A 25,574-nucleotide genomic window follows, 5' to 3' on the forward strand; every position below is an offset into this window, starting at 1 on the left:
TGTTTGTATAGTAATAAAAATGCATAATTTTTTTAAGTTGTTTATAAATACTTATTTATGTTTAGTCTTTACAGATACTGTTTATCATCCTTAAAATAAAGTCATCATGCCGGACAAACAAAGAAGAAAATATGGTCAGAAAAAGGATACTTACTTGAAAAAAACTCAATCACAAGTATTGGAAGACCAATAATGTGGCTAAAAAGAGAAGAAATTTCTGGTAAGACCACAAAGGACTGCATAAAAATTATTACTAGATTTAGAAAAAAAAATGCCAATCTGTGCAAAGCAGTGAAAATGTTCCGAGCATAAACAAAAGTGCAAAGAATATGAAAGGAAAAAAAGGCAATGTAAAAACAAAGGATACAGCTTACAGTAAAAGAAGAGAAAATCAATATAAAGAATTGCGCAAAAAATATTTTACAACAGAGTAGTCCATAATTTGATCAAAGATACAAATAAATATAGAAAGAGAACAGTATTTTATAAAAAGAAGAAGCATATTGAATCCATTGTTGAAAAGGCTTTTGAAGTAAAGAGGAAACTCTTTATTTTAGTAATAAACTGAATTCGATCACTAGATAAACCAATCCATTTAATGAAGGCCAAAAGTAAGAGGAAAAGAGTAATTAACAAAAGTAATTTTTGTGATTTTTTTTAGGGGAATGAAAACTCTCTTCAAGTTCTGAGCCTTTTTTTAATGAAGAGAGTTATTTACAGAGCAATAATTTGTTGCATGCAGTTGACACCAGTGGTTGAGCTTATGAGGTTAACAATGGTTGTCCAATTGAGAAAGAGTAAATGGTTCCTGAAATGCAGAAGAAGTGATAGCTAATGAAGTTCTAGGCAGACGTCCTAACGCCCCATTGTACACTTGGGATTGTAGTAGCATTTGTAGTGTACGACAAGAATCTATTGATAAATTACGCAATTTCTTACAAGCATATTGTAAAAAAATTGCTAAACAAAAGATGCAGGTGTTGCAAGGACTAGACCCTTGCAGTGCGAGAAAACACGCTGGTTTGCATGGTCATTCTCTGGCTTGTCTTTATAGGAAAGTGTGTCAAAGGGTTTTTATCATTTCAGGATGTTGGCAGTACATCATACTCAAATGTGGAAGTCAGTGAGAAGATTGTATTATGCATAAAAGCTATCACTCAAGTTAAATGAGTTGAACAGTGCTCTTTTATGTGGGTCAGAATCAGATGTGCAAAAGGTTTGTGATGATATTGAGTTTTGTTACTTTGGTCCAGAAGAAGAGACTGAAGAATGTTGAACGTAGTTGTACAAAAAAATATTGAAAAGGAAATTACAAAGTTTAAGGTGATTTCAGGTGAAAGGCCAACTTTTCTTGTATTTGTTGTAGCCAAACTCACAACAAAAATCAGACTAGGAGTGTTGATCTGTATTTAAAAAGTGAAAAAGAAAATAATGATAAATGGAAAAAAATTGCAACTTATTTGTTGGTAGATAATTGTTTTGATTTGGGTTCTGATCAGCGTATTCCCATGATGCACTGGGCCAGGGTCAGACTAATTTGCATTTAGCCAAGTTCTGAGCTGGGATGGTGCAGTGAGCTAAAAAACGGTGATGGATCAAGCCCTGATCTTTGGACTGGGTAAGAGTGGTCTGCTTAATTCAGACACTCTGTTCATCACCACCCCCTTTTCTGAATCATTTTTGTCCACCATTAGCGTGGAAGGGTATACTCAGATGTGAGTCCCTAGCTCATTGCACCATCAGGATTCAAGCAAGCCGGGCCGAAGAAGGCTGAAATGCCAGAAACCGGTCCCCGGTAGCTTGTTTCCTTCCCAGTATAAGAATTGGCTTGGTAGTTTGGTCTGCCCTGTTCCCATGATGCACTGGGCCAGGGTCAGACTAATTTGCATATAGCCAAGTTCTGAGCTGGGATGGTGTCCCTAGCTCATTGCACCATCAGGATTCAAGCAAGCTGGGCCGAAGAAGGCTGAAATGCCAGAAACCGGTAGCTTGTTTCCTTCCCAGTATAAGAATTGGCTTGGTAGTTTGGTCTGCCCTGTTCCCATGATGCACTGGGCCAGGGTCAGACTAATTTGTATATAGCCAAGTTCTGAGCTGGGATGATGCAGTGAGCTAAAAAACGGTGATGGATCAAGCCCTGATCTTTGGACTGGGTAAGAGTGGTCTGCTTAATTCAGACACTCTGTTCATCACCACCCCCTTTTCTGAATCATTTTTGTCCACCATAAGCGTGGAAGGGTATACTCAGATGTGAGTCCCTAGCTCATTGCATCATCAGGATTCAAGCAAGCCGGGCCGAAGAAGGCTGAAATGCCAGAAACCGGTCCCCGGTAGCTTGTTTCCTTCCCAGTATAAGAATTGGCTTGGTAGTTTGGTCTGCCCTGTTCCCATGATGCACTGGGCCAGGGTCAGACTAATTTGCATATAGCCAATTTCTGAGCTGGGATGGTGCAGTGAGCTAAAAAACGGTGATGGATCAAGCCCTGATCTTTGGACTGGGTAAGAGTGGTCTGCTTAATTCAGACACTCTGTTCGTCACCACCCCCTTTTCTGAATCACCTACACTACCTATTCACCACTTTCCCACCCTAAGCCTTAGATCTACCCCAACACGATCTCGTACACCACCCAAACACCACTGTACTTTCCTAGAAAACTACCCCAGCACAACCCCCTACCCTACACAAACACTACTGCACTACGTTAAAACCTAAAATACTATCCCTACCATGACCCTGTACACTACATAAACACCACCGCACTACCCTAGAACACTACCCCAGCACAACCTCCTGCACTACCCATTCACCAATGCACTACCCTAAACTCTAAAACACTATAACAGCACGACCCACTAAAGTACCCAAACACCATTGCACTACCTTAAACCTTAAATCTACACCAGCATGACTGCCTACACTACCCAAATACTACTGTACTACCCTAAAACAGTACCACAGCATGACCCGTTATACTACACAAACACAAGTGCACTACTCTAAACTCTAAATCTACCCCTAGTACAACTCCCTACACTACATAAACACCACTGTACTACCCTAAACACTAAAACACTACCCAGCACAACCCCGTACACTACTCAAACACCATTGCACTACCCTAAACCTTAAATCTACCCCAGCCCGACATCCTACACTACCCAAGGATGACTGCACTATCCAAGAACACTACCCCAGCATTACCACCTACATTACCCAACACTACTGCACTACCCTAGAACACTACTCCAGCACGACTCCATACACTACACAAACACCACTGCACTACCTTAAACTCTAAAACACTATCCCTATTATGACCTCACATACTACATAAACACCACTGCACTTCCCTAGAACACTACCCCAGCACGACCTCCTTCACTACTCAAATACTATTGCACAACCCCAGAATGACCCCCTACAGTACACAAACACCACTGTATTACCTTAGAACACTATCCCAACACGTCCTCCACACACTATCCAAACAGCATTACACTACCCTAATCCTTAAACCTACTCCAGCACGACCCTTTACACTACCCAAACACCACTGTACTACCCTACTACTCCATTTAGAAGAAATATTGTTATTTGTCTAGAATCACACTGTGAGTCAGTGTCCATTTGGGAAAATTGAGAGAGAGTGATTTGGTTGCTTTATGTGTTTGCAGACATATAAGTGCATGTACTCTTGCAGTGACACTATCCCTAGCATGATTTCCTTTACTAAACAAAGACCGTTGCACTACCCTAAACGCTTAATCTACCTCCAGCACGACCACCTACACTACCTATTCACCATTTTACTACCCTAAACCTTAAATCTACCCCAACACGATTTCTTACACTGCCCTAACACCACTGTACTTGCCTAGAACCCTACCCCAGCATGACCCCCTGCCCTACACAAATACAACAGCACGACCTTAAACCCTTAACACTATCCCTATCATGACCCCGTACATAACATAAACACCACAGCACTACTATAGAACACTAACCTAGTACAACGTCCTACACTAGACAAACACCACTGTACTACGTTAAAACCTAATACACTATCCCTACCATGACCCTGTACACTACAGAAACACCACCGCACTACCGTAGAACACTACACCAGCACGACCTCCTACCCTACCCATTCACCAATGCACTACCCTAAACTCTAAAACACTATGACAGCACAACCCACTACAGTACCAAAACACCATTGCACTACCCTAAACCTTAAATCTACACCAGCATGACCCCTACACTACCCAAACACTACTGCACTACCCTAAAACACTACCACAGCACGACTCCATACACTACACAAACACCACTGCACTACCTTAAACTCTAAAACACTATCCCTATTATGACCCCATACACTACATAAACACCACTGCGCTACCCTAGAACACTACCCCAGCACAACCTTCTACACTACTCAAACACCATTGCACTGCCCCAGCATGACCCCCTACAGTACACAAACACCACTGCACTATCTTAAACCCTAAAACACTATCCCTAGCATGACCCCGTACACTATATAAACACCACTTCACTACCTTTGAACACTGTCCCAGCAGGACCCCCTGAACTACACAAAGACCACTGCACTACCCTAAACCCTAAATCTACCCCCAGCACAACCCCCTACACTACCCAAACACCAGTATAGTACCCTAAACTCTAAAACACTAACGTAGCACGGCCCTCTACCCGTTTGAAACACTATTCCACTACTCTAAACCTTAAATCTATGCCAACACGAACTCCTACACTACTGAAATACCACTGCACTACCCTAGAACAGTACCCCAGCACGACTCCCTACACTAGACAAACAACAGTGCACTACTGTAAAATTCTACGTCTGTACTGTTGCAAAACCATAGTGACTTTTGTGTACCATGTAGTAATCTATTTACTAAATTAAAAGTGAACCAATTATGAATTCACTCAGTGTCTTTCCTTAAAATATTGTGATGATTTAGCAAATATGCATGTAGTCACATAGTGCTCCAGGTTCTACTGTTATGAAGTGCTTCAAACTGCTATGCATTATGTATGTAATGCTCTTATCAGCTTCACAGTTGTGCCTTACGCCTACATTTTTTTAGTCAGAACTTATATGAAATGTGTTTGTATAGTAATAAAAATGCATAATTTTTTAAAGTTGTTTATAAATACTTATTTATGTTTAGTCTTTACAGATACTGTTTATCATCCTTAAAATAAAGTCATCATGCCGGAGAAACAAAGAAGAAAATATGGTCAGAAAAAGAATACCTACTTGAAAAAAACTCAACCACAAGTATTGGAAGACCAATAATGTGGCTAAAAAGAGAAGAAATTTCTGGTAAGACCACAAAGGACTGCATAAAAATTATTACTAGATTTAGAAAAAAAATGCCAATCTGTGCAAAGCAGTGAAAATGTTCCGAGCATAAACAAAAGTGCAAAGAATATGAAAGGAAAAAAAGGCAATGTAAAAACAAAGGATACAGCTTACAGTAAAAGAAGAGAAAATCAATATAAAGAATTGCGCAAAAAATATTTTACAACAGAGTAGTCCATAATTTGATCAAAGATACAAATAAATATAGAAAGAAACAGTATTTTATAAAAAGAAGAAGCATATTTAATCCATTGTTGAAAAGGCTTTTGAAGTAAAGAGGAAACTCTTTATTTTAGTAATAAACAGAATTCGATCACTAGATAAACCAATCCATTTAATGAAGGCCAAAAGTAAGAGGAAAAGAGTCATTAACAAAAGTAATTTTTTTGATTTTTTTTAGGGGAATGAAAACTCTCTTCAAGTTCTGGGCCTTTTTTTTAATGAAGAGAGTTATTTACAGAGCAATAATTTGTTGCATGCAGTTGACACCAGTGGTTGAGCTTATGAGGTTAACAATGGTTGTCCAATTGAGAAAGAGTAAATGGTTCCTAGAAATGCAGAAGAAGTGATAGCTAATGAAGTTCTAGGCAGACGTCCTAACGCCCCATTGTACACTTGGGATTGTAGTAGCATTTGTAGTGTACGACAAGAATCTATTGATAAATTACGCAATTTCTTACAAGCATATTGTAAAAAAATTGTTAAACAAAAGATGCAGGTGTTGCAAGGACTAGACCCTTGCAGTGCGAGAAAACACGCTGGTTTGCATGGTCATTCTCTGGATTGTCTTTATAGGAAAGTGTGTCAAAGGGTTTTTATCATTTCAGGATGTTGGCAGTACATCATACTCAAATGTGGAAGTCAGTGAGAAGATTGTATTATGCATAAAAGCCATCACTCAAGTTAAATGAGTTGAACAGTGCTCTTTTATGTGGGTCAGAATCAGATGTGCAAAAGGTTTGTGATGATATTGAGTTTTGTTACTTTGGTCCAGAAGAAGAGACTGAAGAATGTTGAACGTAGTTGTACAAAAAATATTGAAAAGGAAATTACAAAGTTTAAGGTGATTTCAGGTGAAAGGCCAACTTTTCTTGTATTTGTTGTAGCCAAACTCACAACAAAAATCAGACTAGGAGTGTTGATCTGTATTTAAAAAGTGAAAAAGAAAATAATGATAAATGGAAAAAAATTGCAACTTATTTGTTGGTAGATAATTGTTTTGATTTGGGTTCTGATCAGCGTATTTGTAAATATTGTTATAACAAATTGGATGAGAATAAAATGCCCGCTAGAGCTGTGCATAATAATCTATAGTTGGTTGCTATTCCTCCAGAACTGATAGATTTAAACAACTATGAGTCTATTCTTATTCAATGTGTGCACCCGGTTCAGGCTTTTGTTCGTATGGAGCCTAAAACAGGTAAATTGCCTCCTTCAGATTAACAAAGAGGATTAAAAGGAAGAGTTGTGTATTTACCGTTAGATTTAAAGAAAAATATTGAAACTATTGGTGTAGAGAGTGTAGAAAGTGAACGACTAGTTATTCTTGTTAATGGTGTGCCGACTATTCAAAGAATCTTTATTCGGTGATTAAAAAACACCATAAAAGCACACACATGTATACATAGTAAAAAGTCATTAAACATTTCCAAGATCCTTTGTACAGAGTATTAACAAAGCATAAAATACAAACAGTGAAACAGTGTGTGACACTTAAAAGGGATAAAATTAGAAACATTTCATTCTTCTCCCCTAGAAAAGCCTTAAACGGACCGCTACCTTAATAAAATTCATGATACTACACAATGTTAAGGGGTCCGAAGCTTTCTGTAAAAATACTAGTGCCTCCCTAGCATGAACCAATTTGTTTTTTTTTAAGAGGTTTACAAGAAATCTGCGCCTGGGCATTGAATAAAAGGGGCAGAGTAAGACAAAGTGAAGGGAGTCCTGCGGAGACCTGTTGTCGCAGCCGCAGGGCCCCTTCTGTTCAATTGATGTAGCAAATCCTGCTGGTGATGCCAACATAAATGGGAGTAGGTTCAGTCTGAAACGGCACATTAAGAACCTATCCTGTGCGTTATACATGAGGTACAAGTATGGCTCCATACCCTCCACGCTCTTCACTAGGTTATGGGCCCTCACTGTCTTTTTACACCCTTCAGCCTCAGCTCTGCATAGGTTTTTCCGCTCTAGAAAAATGTTCCCTACTTGCAACTTATTCTGGGCTACAATTGTTGCAGGGTTAGTAAAGAGGTTCCCAAAGCCTAGCTCCTCTAGGGTGTTCTTCACATAATGGAGCCAGGGAATGCGCATACATTTGTCCCTCTCTAGACAATCCGATAAGATTTCTCTACTGAGTGACGCATCAGAATTGACCCAGATTTTTAACCAGGCTACAATGGGCCTCAATTTTACCAGGTCTTCTATATATGGCCTCCCTAACTCCCTGTGGCCAATCAATCCAGCAGTACTTTGGGGTACCCTCAGGATTGATTTCAAATATTTGTTTTCCTCCCGTTGGATTCTTGTGGTATTGACAAAGCCCCATACTTCTGCCCCATAAATTACTTTGGAGCATGATACAGAGCTGTACAAGTTCATCACCTGTTCCGGGGACCATCTTCCTAGCCTCCTGCCATAGCTAGCTATTGCCCCGTTAGATGCAATCATTTTACCACAACGCTCCTCCACCAAGGAATGAAACTGTAAGGCGCCATCAAATGTTACACCAAGATAGGGAAACGTTTTAAACTCTTCTACAATGTGACTCCCTATTGTGTAAGTGAATTTGGAGGTAGTTTTTTTCCCCGCCAGGAGCACATAGGATTTACCCAAATTAACAAAGAGGTCCAGGGCACCCATGAACTTGACGAATCCATCGATCAAGATTTGTAGGCTCCTGGGTGTACGTGCAATCAGCACTGCGTCATCTGCGTAAAGCAGAACAGGAATATGACGCGACCCGACCCTTGGGCAATCTGCCTTTAAACCTAACAGAAACTGCTCCAAATTATTAATGTAAAGGGAAAACAAAAAAGGGGCAAGAATGCAGCCTTGTCGGACTCCACTCATACAGGGAAAAGAGTTAGTCAGTCCCCCCTCCCTATTGAATCGGACCTTGGCCGTGGTGTCGCTGTGCAATTCCCTCAATATATTAATTAGGCCACTATCTATCCCCATACTAAACATCATGCCCCACAATTTCTCCCTATTGACTTGATCAAATGCCGCTGCCAAATCCATGAAACCCATGTAAATGGATTCATCACTAGCCATGGTATATTTGGCAGTCAGCATGTAAAGGTTCAGGCATTGGTCACTAGTGGACCTCCCTGTCCTAAATCCATATTGAGTGTCCGAGAAGATGTTATTTTCTTCGGTCCACTCGGACAGTCTGTTAAGAATTGCCCTTCCCAAGAGTTTTGCTGACACATCAATCAGGGAAATCGGGCGGTAGCACTTGGGGTCGTTCCTGTTGCCCTTCTTAAAAATCGGCACAATTACCGCTTTGGACCAGGACGGAGGCAGGCCGCAGGTAATAGCAGTATTAATGACCCTTGTCATTAGAGGGGCCCAAAGTTCAATGTTACTCAGAAACAGATCTGGGGGAATTCCGTCGGGCCCCGGGGCTTTATTTTTAGTCAGACCCTCTATCCCTGCAGTGATCTCCTTGATGGTGAATTCTACCGGTGGAGCCTGAGTTGGAATAGCCGTTAACTCTACAGTAGTGCCAGGCTCGTGGTTATACAGACTCCTGTAGTGGGTAACCCACTGTTCTGGGAGGATATTAGCCCCTATCTCCGGGGTGTCTTTTTCCTGGAAAGTTGGGTTATTAATAATTCTCCAGAAACCCGCTAGATCCTTTCTTTCCCCTGCTTCTCTTAAATCTGCCCACGCTTCTGCCTGCAAGACAAGTTTCCTCCTCTTAATCTCTTTTTTATAATTTTCTCTGCACGCCTTAACTTTATGGGGGACCCTTGGTTTAGATTTAAGGCAGCTTTTCAGCTCCCTCAGAGCTTTGGAGCAGTCTTTATCGAACCATCGAGGATTCCCGTGGTTCTTTAAGGGCACACTACTCTTTAGTAGACCGTCGATCAGATTAGCAATCTGATCGAATGCATCCAGTAGCCTCAATCCGTGACCTTCTGTATCTAAACAGTCATTGATGGCAAGTTTGCCGGCGTCCACCAGGTCCTTATAAAACTTTTCCCCGTCAATTTTGGCCCACTTTAATCTCCTGCCTTGATCCGTTGCCCTCTCAGTGATTGTGCTTTGGACTCTATTTCTTGAGCCCACCCTGTACAACAACTCCAAGACAAGAGGGTTATGGTCGCTGAAACCACTCCATTCAATCCCTGCACTAGTTATCTTATTTATCAGAGATCTTGAGACCAGGATATAGTCTATGAAGGATGAGCATCCTCTACCCTTAAATGTGGGTGGGAGTGTACCATCCTCCTGCGTCCCCATCATGTTAATAGTATGCTCAAGGTCATACTTGAGCCGGAGCGTACTGAAAGCTAACCCTGTCGGCGTATGGGAAAAATGCGGCCCCTTCTCCATGGGGCATTGGGACCAGTCTGTATTTATTTGAACCAATGCCGGGCACAGATGGCAATTATAGTCTCCCATAACCAACAGCGCATGTGGCTGCCCCTTTTTTAGGCCCGTTGTTTCCTGACCCAACCTGTGATCCAATTCAGCAGTAAGAGGGGTGTGGGTTCCCGCTGTCTCATTGTTGTAGATATTAACAACTACAAATCTAAGCCCCTTCCCGGAGAACCTAACTGCCTGAATCCTATGGGAGTTCCAGTCAAGACAAAAGCAACTGCCCGGAAGGCCCAGGTCTATGTAAATAGATAATCCTCCCATGGCTCTCCCTGATCTTGATTTTTGGGCGGGTACAAAGAAACACTTATACCCCTGCAAGTGGAAGTTATTCTCCGATGCCCAAGTCTCCTGCAGACAGATTACATGGAATTTCCTAATGTAGTCGAGCCACTCTTTGTTATTAAATTTTCCACCCAGACCAGCTATATTCCATGAGATAATTCTCAGTGCCTCGCCCCCCTGCTCCACTCCCCCATGGTGCCCCCTTTGTAACTCACACCCTGACTTTTCCGTGTCCGGCCCATATCCCCCTCCTATGCATCCAATATCTACAGCCCTAGGTTCATCCAGCACAGGCGTCATGCCACAACTCGATGGCATTTGCTTTGCCACAGGACTGTGCTCCTCCGACTCTTCTTTCGAAACCCCTATACCCCCTTCTCCCCGAGCACCATTATCCATTTGTCAATCTACCCCCTCTAGGCCATCCAGACGATGAAACCGGTTAAATGTATGAAGGGGTGGCTCTGGGCGGCTGAATACTGGCCTGGGGTTAAATTTGTGACGATCGCCCCTCCGACCAACCCTTTCCCAGTTATCATAGGTTCGAAGCGTATGTGCAGGGGCAGGGATAGGGGGAAAGAAGAAAGACACATGAAGGGTTTGAATGGTTGACACCTGCGATCTGTTCTTTCCCTGGCATATGTGAGAGACAGTTCCAACGTCCCTGAAGCTCACCGATATGCAAACCCCTATAATGGATTTGCGTGTTCTCCCCACCCATGGAACCCTTTTAACCATTATAATTTCGTTATTTAGATGTACTGGTAAGGGTCTATTCAAGTTTAGCCACTTAATTACCCTGCTTTTTAGGGCACAAAAATCCTCGGCTTCACCCACCTCTAGCGGGGTAACGCCCGCCATGACTACAGTAAAGTCATTTGCCTCTGGTGGTAAGTTAGGTCTACGTGGCCTGGGGGGAAGCTTCATTAGTGGTGTTAGTACAGCACTATCTGTAGGCTGTGCTGGAGGGACAGAGTTTACAGGGGGGGTAGGCCCAATAGGATTAGATGACTTCGTTGGGGCAGGGTTATTCCTCTGAGATTGTGGTGGGGCAGCCGCAATCGCAACCTTTGTCGGGGCCAAACTCGTAACGCTTTTTGGGGGCTGTTTAGGGGCTGTTGGAGTGGCAAAGAGCTCAGGGGGCCTTCCTTGAGAGTTGACCGGGATTTTCATGCTACTTAGTGTAGCCTTAAGGATGGTTAATCTAATTTCCACCTTTTTTATGCTTTCACTAATTGGTAACAGTAATGACCTGAGCAAAAATTCCAAGTTACCTAGCGGGGCAACAGAAAGGGAGGCATTAGCAATGTTATTTGCTATATCTTTAATCAAAACGGGGGCCAAACCGTCCTGTGCAGCAGGTATAGGATGTGAATCATCCACTGTTGTCACAGTCGGTATGGGGGGTTTAGATGACTTCCCAAACTCGGAATGAGGAGTTTTGGGTTTATTTTTTCCCTGGGCACACCTCGTCTTCCTCCTGCGTTTGTTTGGGGGGGCCCAAATACTCCTTGTGCTGCAGCTGTCTTAGGTTTAGCTTTCCTAGGTTTCGGGGCTGGGGGAGGTTGAGAAATTAGATCAATAGTCACCCTGCTTGGGCTTATGCTGCTCACTGGGGTTGAACTCGTGGGTGACGCTTGGGGAGTTTTTGTACGATCCCTCAGCAGGATTGGGACATCATCTATTGGGGTCAACTCTTCACTAGGCGTGGTGGCATATTCTCCAAGAGGTCTATTTTTCAGGTTGTCAATAGAGCGTCTCCGCTCAGCCCTGAGCCGGTTTAAAGTGCTCTCCTTGTCCCCATCCCCCACAGCCCGAGGAAAGTAATTCTCTAAGGTCTTATTTTTAACTCCTCCCTGCTTCATAGGGGTGCATTCCCTTGCCGGGGACGGCATGGCGTCTAGGGTTTAATAAAGACTATGGGGCACTATATCAGTTAATTGGACCAGAAGCCAGAAGACAGAACCAAGAGAGTAGGCCCAGCCCAGCCTACTCCGGCCTAGGACGGCCTTAGACGGTCCCGCCCTTGTCCCGGGCTTCTCCCGGCACGCTCCCGCTCGCTCCCGGGAAGCGGAAGCCCTAGGGACTGTTATACGCTATGCAACTCTGTGATTGGCTGATAGGCGGGGGACGTGGCCAGCGGGGAGAGCAGCCCAGGTGTTGCGAGTTGGGCGCGCTGGGACTCCTGGACACTGGAGTCCCTGCCAGAAAGCTCGCAGCCCCGCCGACACACTTGCCTGCCCCGCGCTTCCCTCAGCGATGTTACAACCACTCAGCAGCAGTCCAGGTGATTTCCTCGAGCGCTGCGGGACCTGCGAAGCGGGTCCGGCGAGGCGCTAGGCGGCTCCTTGACGAGCAGGACACAGCAATCCACAATCCACTGTGAGGTAGAGGTCAGTTCCACGCACTCCAAAAGGGTCCCAGTAAGCAATGGGCCGAGTCCGCTTTTACTCCGTTGGCGGGGGCGTGGCCAGCGGGGAGAGCAGCCCAGGTGTTGCGAGTTGGGCGCGCAGGGACTCCTGGACACTGGAGTCCCTGCCAGAAAGCTCGCAGCCTCGCCGACACACTTGCCTGCCCCGCGCTTCCCTCAGCGATGTTACAACCACTCAGCAGCAGTCCAGGTGATTTCCTCGAGCGCTGCGGGACCCGCGAAGCGGGTCCGGCGAGGCGCTAGGCGGCTCCTTGACGAGCAGGACACAGCAATCCACAATCCACTGTGAGGCAGAGGTCAGTTCCACGCACTCCAAAAGGGTCCCAGTAAGCAATGGGCCGAGTCCGCTTTTACTCCGTTGGCGGGGGGCGTGGCCAGCGGGGAGAGCAGCCCAGGTGTTGCGAGTTGGGTGCGCAGGGACTCCTGGACACTGGAGTCCCTGCCAGAAAGCTCGCAGCCCCGCCGACACACTTGCCTGCCCCGCGCTTCCCTCAGCGATGTTACAACCACTCAGCAGCAGTCCAGGTGATTTCCTCGAGCGCTGCGGGACCCGCGAAGCGGGTCCGGCGAGGCGCTAGGCGGCTCCTTGATGAGCAGGACACAGCAATCCACAATCCACTGTGAGGCAGAGGTCAGTTCCACGCACTCCAAAAGGGTCGACTAAGAATAACAAAAATTTGGCAGGAGTTAGTGGAAGTTAGGAAAGTGCAAAAGGCAACATTGTTTTTGATCAAAAAAAATACATACTATAAGAATGTTTATATAGGAGAAGAAATAGTTTTAGCAGAATATACTGAAATGTCAAGTGGACAAATTGAAAAAGTGGATATGTTAAGATGTAAAGAAATCTATGAACATTACAGTGTGCATCCACTTTATTCAAGAGAAGTGATAGGGAAAACTATTGATTTGTTCCAAATGAAAAAAGCAAAAGGAACTCCTATGAGTGTATAGGAAGAGAGCTTGGAAGCTCGCTGTTTTCCACAGTTGTTCCCAACTGGAAAAGGAGGATGATATGATGAACGTCCTGTGCAGATTCATGCATCTGAATATCGGACAACAAGATTATATGCAGAAGATCCAAGATTTTGACAATGTATCCCTTATATATTTCATATTTTGTTTGAAAGTGACTTGTCTGAACTTTCATATGCAGTCAATCATATCCTAAAACCTGGAATACATCTGCAAAATGTAACTGCAAAAGATTTTATGGATAAAGTGCACCAGAGAGATGATCATCTAGAATCTCAGCTCATTAATTTGATGGCATGTCAGCGTGGCACTAATGAATATTGGTACCGTCATCATGGAGAACTGAAATGTATGCTACGAAACTTAGGAACTCCAACATGGTTCCTTACCCTGTGCTGAGTATGCTTGTGATGATTTACTAGAATTTCTTCGAGAGGCAAATTCTAATATAAAAAATATTGAATACAAGACACCTGGAGAATTGTGCTCTTTGGATCCTGTTAATATATGCAGGTATTTAAATCATAGATTTGAGGCTATGATGTCTTTTATCGGTAATAAAAGAAATCCTCCTCTTGGAGAAGTTGTGGATTTCTTTTGGAGAAAGGAGTATCAAGCAAGAGGTGCTCCTCATATACATATGCTGTTATGGATTAAGGACGCTCCCAAATTTGGAACAGATGCGGTTGATACTGTTTTGAGTTTCATTGAACAATATGCAACATGTGCTGTATCCAAAAGCACAGAAGACAACAACCTAAGAGCACAAGTGTTACAATTCCAAAGCCACAGATGTGAAAAATACTGTCGACGAAAGTACAAATCTAAGGACATGTTCTACACCAAATGTTTGTTTTGAATTACCACCTCCTGTAATATCGAAAGGAAGAGTGAACAGTTTTATGTCATCTTTGCAACATACTATCACAAGAAAGTCTCCAAAAAATACCTACAACTTAAGAAGAATTGAAGAGTCAAAATACATAAATGACTACAACCCAGTTATTTTGTCCATGTGGAATGCTAACATGGATATTCAATATGTTGCGGACAGTTCCATTGCTGTTGCTCAATATGTAACATCTTATATTACAAAATCAGAAAAGACGGAATTGAAAGAAATGTGGGAAGAAGACTCTAAGTAAGAAATTATACAGTTTCAGTGTGAAGATGTTATCACATCGAGAAATTGGAGCATATGAATGCTCAGATCGGTTATCATCTGCAAGTCTATACTCCAAATCTAGAAGAATCCTTTATGTGAGTCTAGGTCTTGCAGCAATGCGAAATCGAGTACTGAAATCTGCACAAGAAATTGAATATTTAGCAGCAAAAGATCCAGAAAGTACAGATATTTTGAAAATTAATATGTTGGACACATATTACCCAAACAAAAGTCATCATCTTGAGAACATATGTCTCTATGAAGTGCTGCAAAACTACACTTTTAAATGGAATACTACAGAGAACATCAATGATGGAAAATATGGAGTCATTGATTCCAAAGGATGTTTGGTGAAACAAACAAAAGGAAATTTGATTAATCACAGTAAGCTGAGTTGTGACACTGCTGATAAAAGGGAATCTTACTATTTAGCCATTTTACAACTATTAAAACCATGGCCTTCAGAACTGGATTTACTTGGAGATTTCCAGAGCTATGAAGATTCCTTTAATGCTTTTAAAGATAGCATACAATGCAGTGCGTTTGCAAATTATGTGAAAATATTGAACAATGAAATTGATCAAGAAGATACAATTGCAGCTGAGATTGCTAAAGACAGTTCTCAAGACAGTCAAAGTTCTCCTGCCCTGAGTCAAGATCCACTAATACCACTAATTGTTGAACATGAAGCAGCAATCGCCATGAATGAGGTGGACACAGCAATGCATCAACCTCAAGAAGATGTTACAAACGTATTAAAGTTGTAAGAACAACTAAATAATGAGCAAAAACAAATATATATGAGCAAGTGAGACAACAGATTGACCATGGATTACTTCATGAAAAGAAAGAGTGCTCATGCACGTTATTTCAACCTATCCGAATGTATGTAAGTGGACAAGCTGGATCAGGTAAAAGTTTTTTAATTAAAGTAATTATAAGTTATCTACAGAAAACCACTGAGTCTCATTTGTCTTGCGTTGTCCCTGCTCCAACTGGGGTGGCAGCACACAACATTAAAGGAATTACATTACATTGTTTACTAATGCTACCAGTAGAGCATGTAAGCAAATTTGAATACCACAAGCTATCTGGAGAAGCTTGTTGTGAAGTTTCAAGAGTCTTGAAGAAAATGAAACTTCTCAATATTAATGAGGTAAGCATGGTATCAAACTTAATGCTTGCCTTTGTGCATTTAAGAATGCAGCAAATTCTGAAAACCGAGTATGACATGTTATTTGGAGGAAAACATGTCATAGTTTTGGGAGATCTACTGCAACTGACTCCTGTAAAAGGACAATGAGTATTTAAAACACTTGCGTATGAAGACACCAGAAAGCCTATGGGTAGTGTTGGAAACATGAACATTTGGTCATATTTTGAATACAAAGAACTCATTACAAATATGCGACAGGCAAATGATGTTGATTATGGAACTATTCTCCAAGATGAAGATATAAGAATTGGACTACTGACTGATAATGGCAAACAAACTTTGCAGAGTCGATTACTTTCAAATTTGTTTCCAAATAAAGATATAGTTCCTGAGAAAATATACATGGAAACTGCAGAAAAGAAATCTGTAATCTGTTTAATGCCAACACTGAGTGAGTGTTCTATATTCAATGAACAACTTTTGGAACTGGAAAATGAAGAAATAATAAAAATGGAAGCCATTGATAAAATAGAGCATGAAGGAATCACTATTATTTTGAAAGAAAAATTGAAAACAAAATTGGATTCTTTAGAAAAATCAATATCTAAAATTGCTGGTTTAGAAAAGAATCTATATGCATGTAGAAACTGTCGGATAATTTTAAGGCGTAATTTGGATGTAGAAAAAGGTTTAGTTAATGGAGCAATGGGCACAGTTATGGATTTTGTTAATTATCAAAATAAAGATGGTATTGAATTCTTATAAATAAAATTTGATCAGATTGAAGAAGTTCAACAAATTGGTCGTAGTTCAGTTCGTTTTTTGCTTGTTAAAGATTTATATGTCCGTGGAAAACTGTTTCCAGTTTATCTGGCATATGCAGTGACTATTCATGAATCTCAAGGTTTAAGTGTTGACAGTGCTTTGGTGAACATTGGAAATACTGTGTTTAAAGAGGGTATAGCATATGTTGCTTTGTCACGAGTTAGTACATTATCTGGTTTGTTTTTGATTGATTTTGATGATACAAAGGTTACTGCCAATGGCAACTGTTTCAAAGAGTATAATAGGTTAAGAAGAACAAATGCTCCAAATTTAGGTCAATATCCTGTATTTGAAAAGTGTGTGGTTGGTCACAAAAGAAGGTATGAGAATATCTGTACTGAAGGTTTAGAGAAGGGAAAAAGAAAAGATAATGTTATAATTGCAAGCAAAAAGAAAAAGGACACTGTTGAAGAGATTGTTGGTTATCAGTTTGAAAATAGTTCTGGTGTCAACTGCTATGCTAATGTTGTGGTCAATGTTGTTTTTTTTCTTGAAGGTTTGCAACTGTAAATTATGGAGAATCGTGAAAAAATATTTTGTTCCTTGTTGCATTCTGTTTATGGAAAATTGAGAGCTGATAAAAGTAAAATACATAGCAATTCTGATGTTCGTAATCTTTTGGATGTATGTTCTGGTTCTACACAATTTACAAAAAATATCCAACAAGATGCTCAGGAATTTTTAATGTATATGCTTACTGTTTTGGAAAATGAAGGTGTAGACATAGAGAGTAATTTTTGCCTTTGTTATAAATGGGATCATTATTGTGAGAATTGTATGTATACATGTAGCACTAACGTAGACAGTGAAAGATTTTTATATTTGATATTACCGGACTCTAAATCAGTGTCTTTCAATAAATTAGTTAAAGCTGAAAATCAAAACATGGAGTGTAGCCAATGCAAATCAGAAATGTTATCAACATTATTTATACAAAGATATGAACAATATATAATTTTAATAATGCAACGTTGTGCAGCTGATGGAAGAAAATTGGAACCTTTAATAAAACATTTTGTAGCTACACAACTATCAATATCAGGAAGGACTTTTGTAGCAGTAGCAATTATTTTCCATGATGGTCCTTCAACAACATCTAGACATTACAATGCCTATTTAAAAAGTGAGAAAGGCTGGAGCCTTTGTAATGATGCTGAGTTGACTTTCAAACAAGGTTTGCCTTATGAATGACCAAAATCCTACCAAACATTTTTAAAGCCAAAGTTTTAGGAAGATAATTCAGCCTCTGAGGAATTTAATATTATGATTTAATAATATTACCATTGGACAATTTACATAAAAGTGACTGCAAAAATACAATTTGGCCTCAAGGAAAGGTATTTCTATGAATTATGGACTTTTTGTTGCACATTGTCTCGGTGTATAATTTTAACTGACCTCATTTATTGTGTTTATAAATTTAAGTTATAACATTTTCTTAGCAGTAATCATTTTACATATGTGTGATTTGTATTATCTAGTATTTTACTGTAGATGGATTATTTTTTTTAAACAATCTAATTGATTGGCTTTTTGTGCCCGCTGTTATGTGATGAGTACAATTGAAATCACTATTTCTAGTGAAATTCAATATATTCTGAGAACAGCAAAAACGGCAAAGAAATTACTTTGTAAAATGTTAAAATTATGATGTGCTATTAAAAATGTATTATTACATGTTATAACTATTTTTTCTTTTTTTTACAGATCCTAATTTTTAAATATCAAATTTACCACCATTTAGATTGTAAAAAACAAGTGAATAAAATGTGAACCGTTTTTTATGTGTATTACTGTTGATGTAAGTTTTAGTAAGTCTTAAAATGCACAATGGACTGTGTTTCCACACAGTTGAAGAAAAGGAACATGGATGGACTAGATTTCTGCCAGAAAATTCCAATGCAGACAGGTATAAAATAGGGTACAGCTTCAAAACACTGGTCTGCAAGATATATGGTATAGTACTGAATAGACCGATATGGTTGTTTTGCAGGTCTTGATAATTTCAGAATTAAAATAAATGACACTCTTTAACTTAAACCACATCAGTCAGTGTTTTTGCAAATGTCATATTAGGTCGCATCCCTTCCCTTCAGTAATATATAAACATGTCCTATCAGTTCCCTAAAACGTAAATAGTTGTAAATGTATCTTGTTCTCTGTTATCAGTACAGCAATGTACTCCTATAATAACAATTGGCCTAGCCATTAACTCTCTTTCTTATGTATAAGGTGAGGAAAAGGCATTCTGTATACCTTTTGGTTTCTTTGTAAACATAATCTCATCATACACAGTAATTTGCGCTGAAAAGGTGTTCTATAGGTTTTGCTGTGTGTGTTTGCACAGAACACTCATAAAACAAAACACATCTCCAGATTTATCAGAAATAATAAATCTGGAAATGCTTGTGAATGCTACACCATCCTCCTAGTGGTTTAGCAAAGCACAATGAGAAAAATTGTTTTCACTTCTCCTCATTTTTTCACTTTCAATATATGCTGCAATGCACAGCATATATTGAAGGAGAAAAATGCCTTTACTGATTGTTTTTATGCAGGAAGGTGTCCCTTTCTGCACAAAAACAAACTCTGCATCATACGGACATCTTTGCACCATGGTGCAAGGGTGCCTGTATCCCCACATGGCTGCAGTTTAAGCAGCTGTGCAAAGTGAAGCACAGAGCTGCAACATATTTATATACATATGTTGCATCCCTGTGCTTAGGAAGTAGCACAGCATGCTGTAGTTAAACAGTTTACAGTGTCATGCTGCAGCACTTCCGTATTATTCTGCACTTATGCATACACCACACATTATAAATGTATTTTTACAGTCAATTATGCACTACACATACATTCATCTAAACTTTCACACACTAGCATACTAGTTTAGCTCTTTTTCTAACCAGAGTAGTTAGTTCTGAAAATAACTTTTTTTTTCTTTTAGTTGTTTTTTGTTTTTTTGTGGATGTTTTGAACGATTTTGTATTTTTTGGGGTTTTTTTTTTAAACGGAAAAAATAGTGAACTGGGAAAAGAGAACTAAAAACTGGGAGGAGAGGAAAAAAGAAAACTAGCAATGGCGGTGGTCAACGGCTCGACACACCAGATCCACCGACTGCTTTTCATACGCAATCAGCCATCCACATTTTATGCATGTCATTCTTAATTTCCCAAATTGGGGATGAATGTCAGGCTGTGATGTACAGCTTGCTGATGTTGCTCTACTGGTACTCGGGACTGCTGAGGAATCAGAAGGAGTCTCCCTCAATCTTCTTAACTCCTCCCTGTCAAAGTTTATTGGATGCTTGGTATGCAAGTGCTTGCGGATACTTGCAGTTATGCAGGAGTATTTCTTTGTGGGGTCTCACCTTGAAAGCACTGCCTTGCAAATGTGACAGGTGACTTTGGTCGCATTTACTTTCTTAATCCAGGAGGAAATGTAAAAACTTTCCAAACAGAACTGGTTATTCTTTCTTTTGGGGGAGCTTCTGCAACAAATTCCTGCTCTGAAGAATGCTCTGAATCAGAGGATGGTGGTTGGTTTGCAGCCATAGTTTAATCAGGTGTATGTCTTCTCCAACAAGAAAGGAACAGAAGATCTTCTCAGGAGCTCTTTCCCTAGGAAAAGTTCTAAGAATAGTGATTGAAATGGGTAGGGTCCTTCAAAAGTTTCAATAGGAAGTATAATGAGCCAATCAAATCTCTTTTTTTGAGGTCACATGGGATGCGCGTAGGATGCGCGTATGATGCGCGCACTCAGCACACAACCCTGCTCGCACAGTGCTTGCACCCAGCGTGACTTCGCGAAATTGCATTAAGCAGTGATGTACTTTTTAAGAAAGTTAAAGAATATTCAGATAATCTCTTCTTTTAATATTTATTTTAAAAATATATAAATAAGTTTTTCAACATTAAAAAAATCGCGAGAGTCGCACACCCACTGCCTCCGAATTGCATATGACGTCACGCGCTACTGCCCGTCCGTCATGTCGCGTAATACGTACATCTCGCGTATACCAAGTCGCGCACAAGTCGCATAGCAACCGTGATGAAAAAGTCATTTCCGTTGCGCACCTTATGCAGATCCTAGACAGCGGCCCTAAAATGGCGGACACGTTTCGCGCAGTAAACGAGTAGGGTGCACTTTGGGTGCGCAACTACAAGAAAAAAGGCAAAACAATTATTTAAGTGCATCATAAACAATATAAAATAATTAAAATAATATATTTCTATGTAAAAAAATGTATAAAAAAATATGTGAATTGTAATTAAAAAAATAACATATCAAGAAATAAAAAGATTTTAAAAATTTAGTTATGAAATATTAAAAAATAACAATAAGTATATTTAAAAATTATCATTTAAAAAACTTTGAAACTCACTACAAAAACCATAGGTTTTTAATATGGTATAGTTAGGAATTAGCATTTTAAAAACCTTTGGAATTCACTGAAAAAAACATAGGTTTCAGACATTTTATAGTTAAGAATTATCATTTAAAAAACCTTAGAAATTCACTGAAAAAACCATAGGTTTTAGGGGTGTTATAGTTAGCTAGACATTTCACTCAAACAAAACCATTGTCCTAACTATACCTCGCTACATAGCCCCCCTTCTTAAAAAAAAAAAAACGGATCGGGAGAAGGCCACGTCCCCTCCCTGCACCACTCTACAAAAGCGGCCCTTGGTGCGTTTGCATAAGGGGAAGTAATTCCCCTTGAATACTGGGGGTCCCTGGGGGCCAAGTAGCCCACCAGGAACCTTCAGTATGCGCCAGGGGGCTGTGTTGGAGAGAGGTGTCAAAAGGGGCTAATTTACACATTTATTCTTCCATCGACCTTTAGATATACATATATAAAAAATATTTATTTTTCAGAAAGAAACACATTCACTGGATGATGTCATCAGTGATGTCATTTGAGATGTCATGAGTGATGTCATGAGTGATGACACTGACCATGTCATGAGTGATTTAATATGTGACGTCATCAGCAGTGCATTGAGGGCGCACGGGGGCATTTCAATGGTTTTGTATGAGTGAAATGTCCAGCTAACTATAACATGTATGAAACCTATGTTTTTTTCTGTGAATTTCTAAGATTTTTTAAATACTAATTCCTAACTATAATGTGGCTGAAGCCTATGGTTTTTTCACAGAATTTCTAAGGTTTTTTAAATGCTAATTCCTAACTATCACGTGGCTGAAACCTATTGTTTTTTCAGTGAATATATATATATATATATATATATATATATATATATATATATATATATCCCACAACCTACAGGAACGCATAATCTCTCTGCCAGACACCGACATCGCAGTTCTAGTCTTCAGTAAGTGTATTGTTTTATTTATGGACTGTATCCCCTGCCTTATTCACACAAAGAATCACATTACAGCATTTGCTTTCAAATCAGTTTTAAATCAGTAGGTACAATCACATGGTATCATAAACATAAACAATATACTTAAAGATTAGCATTATCATTTTAGATTACTCAGGTTTGACAATTATTCTACCTTAATAGTTTGTATCCATTTTTTGCCTACAATTCCATTTTCCTTTTTCTTTTCCTTTGTATTTTATTCAATTTACATATTCTGTGTATATATGGGAAATTTACTAATTACTGTACTTCCCTAAGGTCAAACCCACAAGTGTTTTAATATTTTCTTTTGTGTATGGACTTTGAGCCCCTTATATTACATTGGATTCATCCTACGGTGAGTTGGTTGATGCATACACAGTATGAGGTATATACTGAGCAGCAAAATAATGTTATATAATCTGCTCTAACCTAATGGGGAAATGTTTTCCCAAAAGGTGCAAACAAGATGTCTGGTAAATAAATAAATAGACCTAATAAACTGTTGCAAGTGCAGATGCCATACGCTAGGCGTTTAAAGTGCAAGTGCCTTAAATATCATCACTGTTAAAATGTCAATGTTAGATGTCCCAGCCTGCATGATAAACCATTTGCTTACTGTATATTGCCTGCTCCGCAAATTCAAACACTCTACACCCACACTGACATTCCTATAAGAGTATGACTGGGCAGAAATGTATGGGCTATCAATCCATATTATGGCCCAGATACATGTGATTATGCAAAAAAGTGAAAACACAGCTCAATGTATTTATACGGGCTCTCATAATTTCTTTAAAAAATACCTATTTTGGTTGTCATGTGCTTTCTTCTAGTCTCAGAATTTTCAAAGTGCAAGTGCATCAGTGCATGCTACCTATGTAAAGTGCAAATGCATTACTAGGAAACACTGTTACATTATCGACAAGGGGTATAATACCTGTTTTGATAGTAATGTGCTTTCTTCTATTCTCAGATTTATTAAAACACAAGTGCATCAGTGCATGCTATTTATATAAAGTGAAAATACATTACTAGGAAACACTGTTAAAGTGTGGGCATTAGGTGCAAGTGCATGTGTATGATACTAGTCAAAAATATATCAGTGCAAGTGCAATGTAATAAGTGACTTCATTAGCAGTGCATTGTGGGGGCATGAGTTATAGTTAGCTGAACTAACTATAACGGCCAAATTTCTCGGGTTTTATGAGTGAAATGTCCATCTAACTATAACGTCCCTGAAACCTGTGATTTTTCAGTGAATATATATATAAACATATTTAAACTTTACAGAAACACACATTCACAGGATGATGTAATCAGTGATGTCATCAGTGATGTCTTTAGTGATGTCACTGACCATGTCAGTCACATATTACACCAATGGTGTAATATGTGAAGTCATCAGCAGTGCATTGCTGGGGCGCGAGTTATAGTTAGCTGAACTAACCATAACGGCCGAATTTCTCTGGTTTTGTACGAGTAAAATGCCAACTAACTATAACATCCCTGAAACCTGTGGTTTTTTTTCAGTGAATATATATATAATGAAAATTGTTTGCATGTGAGAGGCCTGTTACTGTTGCCCCAGCTAAGGCGTTTTCATTTAAGGTCTTTCTTCGGTCACCTGGACTTTGCACTTTCTTTCAGAATGCTTTAAAACGTAACAGGTACCTTCTAAGGAGTGCAACTGCGCTAGTATTTTTCAGTTGAGCTGACAAAATGCTGCTGATATTCTTCTTTAGATGAAAAAAACACAACATATTAAGCATTCCGTACCCTTTACTTCAAGCAACTGGTTTTCAAAAGCCTGTTAACAAAGTAAAATATTTATAAAAACCTATATTGTGTAAGTTCTCCAAAATGTCTGCAAGTTTAATAATATGTGAATTTCTTCTTAAAGATAAAACCTTCAAAGAAATAAAAGTTGTTTTCCGAATTGAATAAAGTTTTATTGAGTAAATTACAATTTATTTACCATGTCTGGATGAAAGGCTCAATTTAAAGTTATAAAATGCCATTTTGTAGTTTTAAGGGTGTTTTTTCCTGAGGGGCCAAGTGAATTGTATCTATTATGCTGAACTGTTGAATAGATGCTGAGTTGGTGGAAGGTGATATCCAAGGCCATCAACTCCTTTCAATTACAGCTCACTCAGAAGCTGACATTATGCATTTGTTCATAAATCACTATTATCGTTATATAGTTGCTTTCTTTATATTACACATCTGCCTGCTTCAATGAGGAGGAATTGTCGTAACGTTAAGGCAGCACATAGCAATCAATGGCTTTTTGTTTATAATCGCGGCTTCGCCGTTACAGTATGTTCCTTTTTGTCTTTTGTGCTACCCCTTCTGAGCAAGGAGAAACCTTTGACACATCTTAATTGTGTTCAACTAGTTAACCATCCTCCAATGCATTTAAAAGTTTGACGAGAGACGCAAAGGCCATACTTGGTGTTTGCAATGAGGTTTTGCATATGTTCCATCACCTGCACACTTGGTCGAATTTTAACGAGGTTCTCCTTAAAATTCATGACAAAATATAGACTTTTTTGCTAACGGTGCAAAAGCATTTTTCTTGAAGTGCATGAGCTTTAAAGAGCATAATTAAATGGTTTATTAACTTCCATAAACTTCCTGGAGCAAATTTCTAATAAAATCAAGTTAAGTTAGTATTTCTTGTGGAAGGAAAGAAGAGGACTAGGAGACCCGGAGCATAATACAAGCTCCTACCAATACCTGGAGCCTCTGGGCTTTAATATCCACCAGGGGGAGCTCATCCTTGCTGCAGAATGTAAGCATGTGCAAAGCATGCTACAGTAGTTATTTAATAAAGTTTTATGTGGGTCATTCACGGTGCAAAGTTACATAAAGTATTGCATCTATTTACTTAACATTTAAAATTTTGTGGGGGCATCGCAAATTGGCGCAGTTCTACAGGAGTACCTGTTCAGCGCCTAGTAAATCTAAAACTTATCTTGTAAATCAGTTAAAGTTGTGCCCAAATCCTATCACATGAGGCCACTGCTTACTTCCATGTATGTCAATTAGGGGGTCACCAGAGGTCGCAACTGTGACCCCTGGCGAGCCTCCTGTGACCCCCAGCACTGTCTGACCTCAGAGGACAGTATGTAACATGGAAAAAAATATTTTGTTGTTCCCAGTGATGCAGATCATCTATGTACCTGAGTTTGTTGAGAGAGTAGGAAACAACAAATACAGGGGAGAGAAGGAGAGAGAAATACAGAGAGGAGCTGAAGGGTAAAGGCTTTGAGGTGAAATAAGGGTAAAATCACGAAAGGAAGAAGGCACTACAGACAGAAGGGTACTCGATCAAGAGACACAGGAGGATGTATGTTT

Source organism: Lissotriton vulgaris, chromosome 4_1 (assembly GCF_964263255.1).
Source record: "Lissotriton vulgaris chromosome 4_1, aLisVul1.2, whole genome shotgun sequence".
Lineage (NCBI taxonomy): Eukaryota > Metazoa > Chordata > Amphibia > Caudata > Salamandridae > Lissotriton > Lissotriton vulgaris.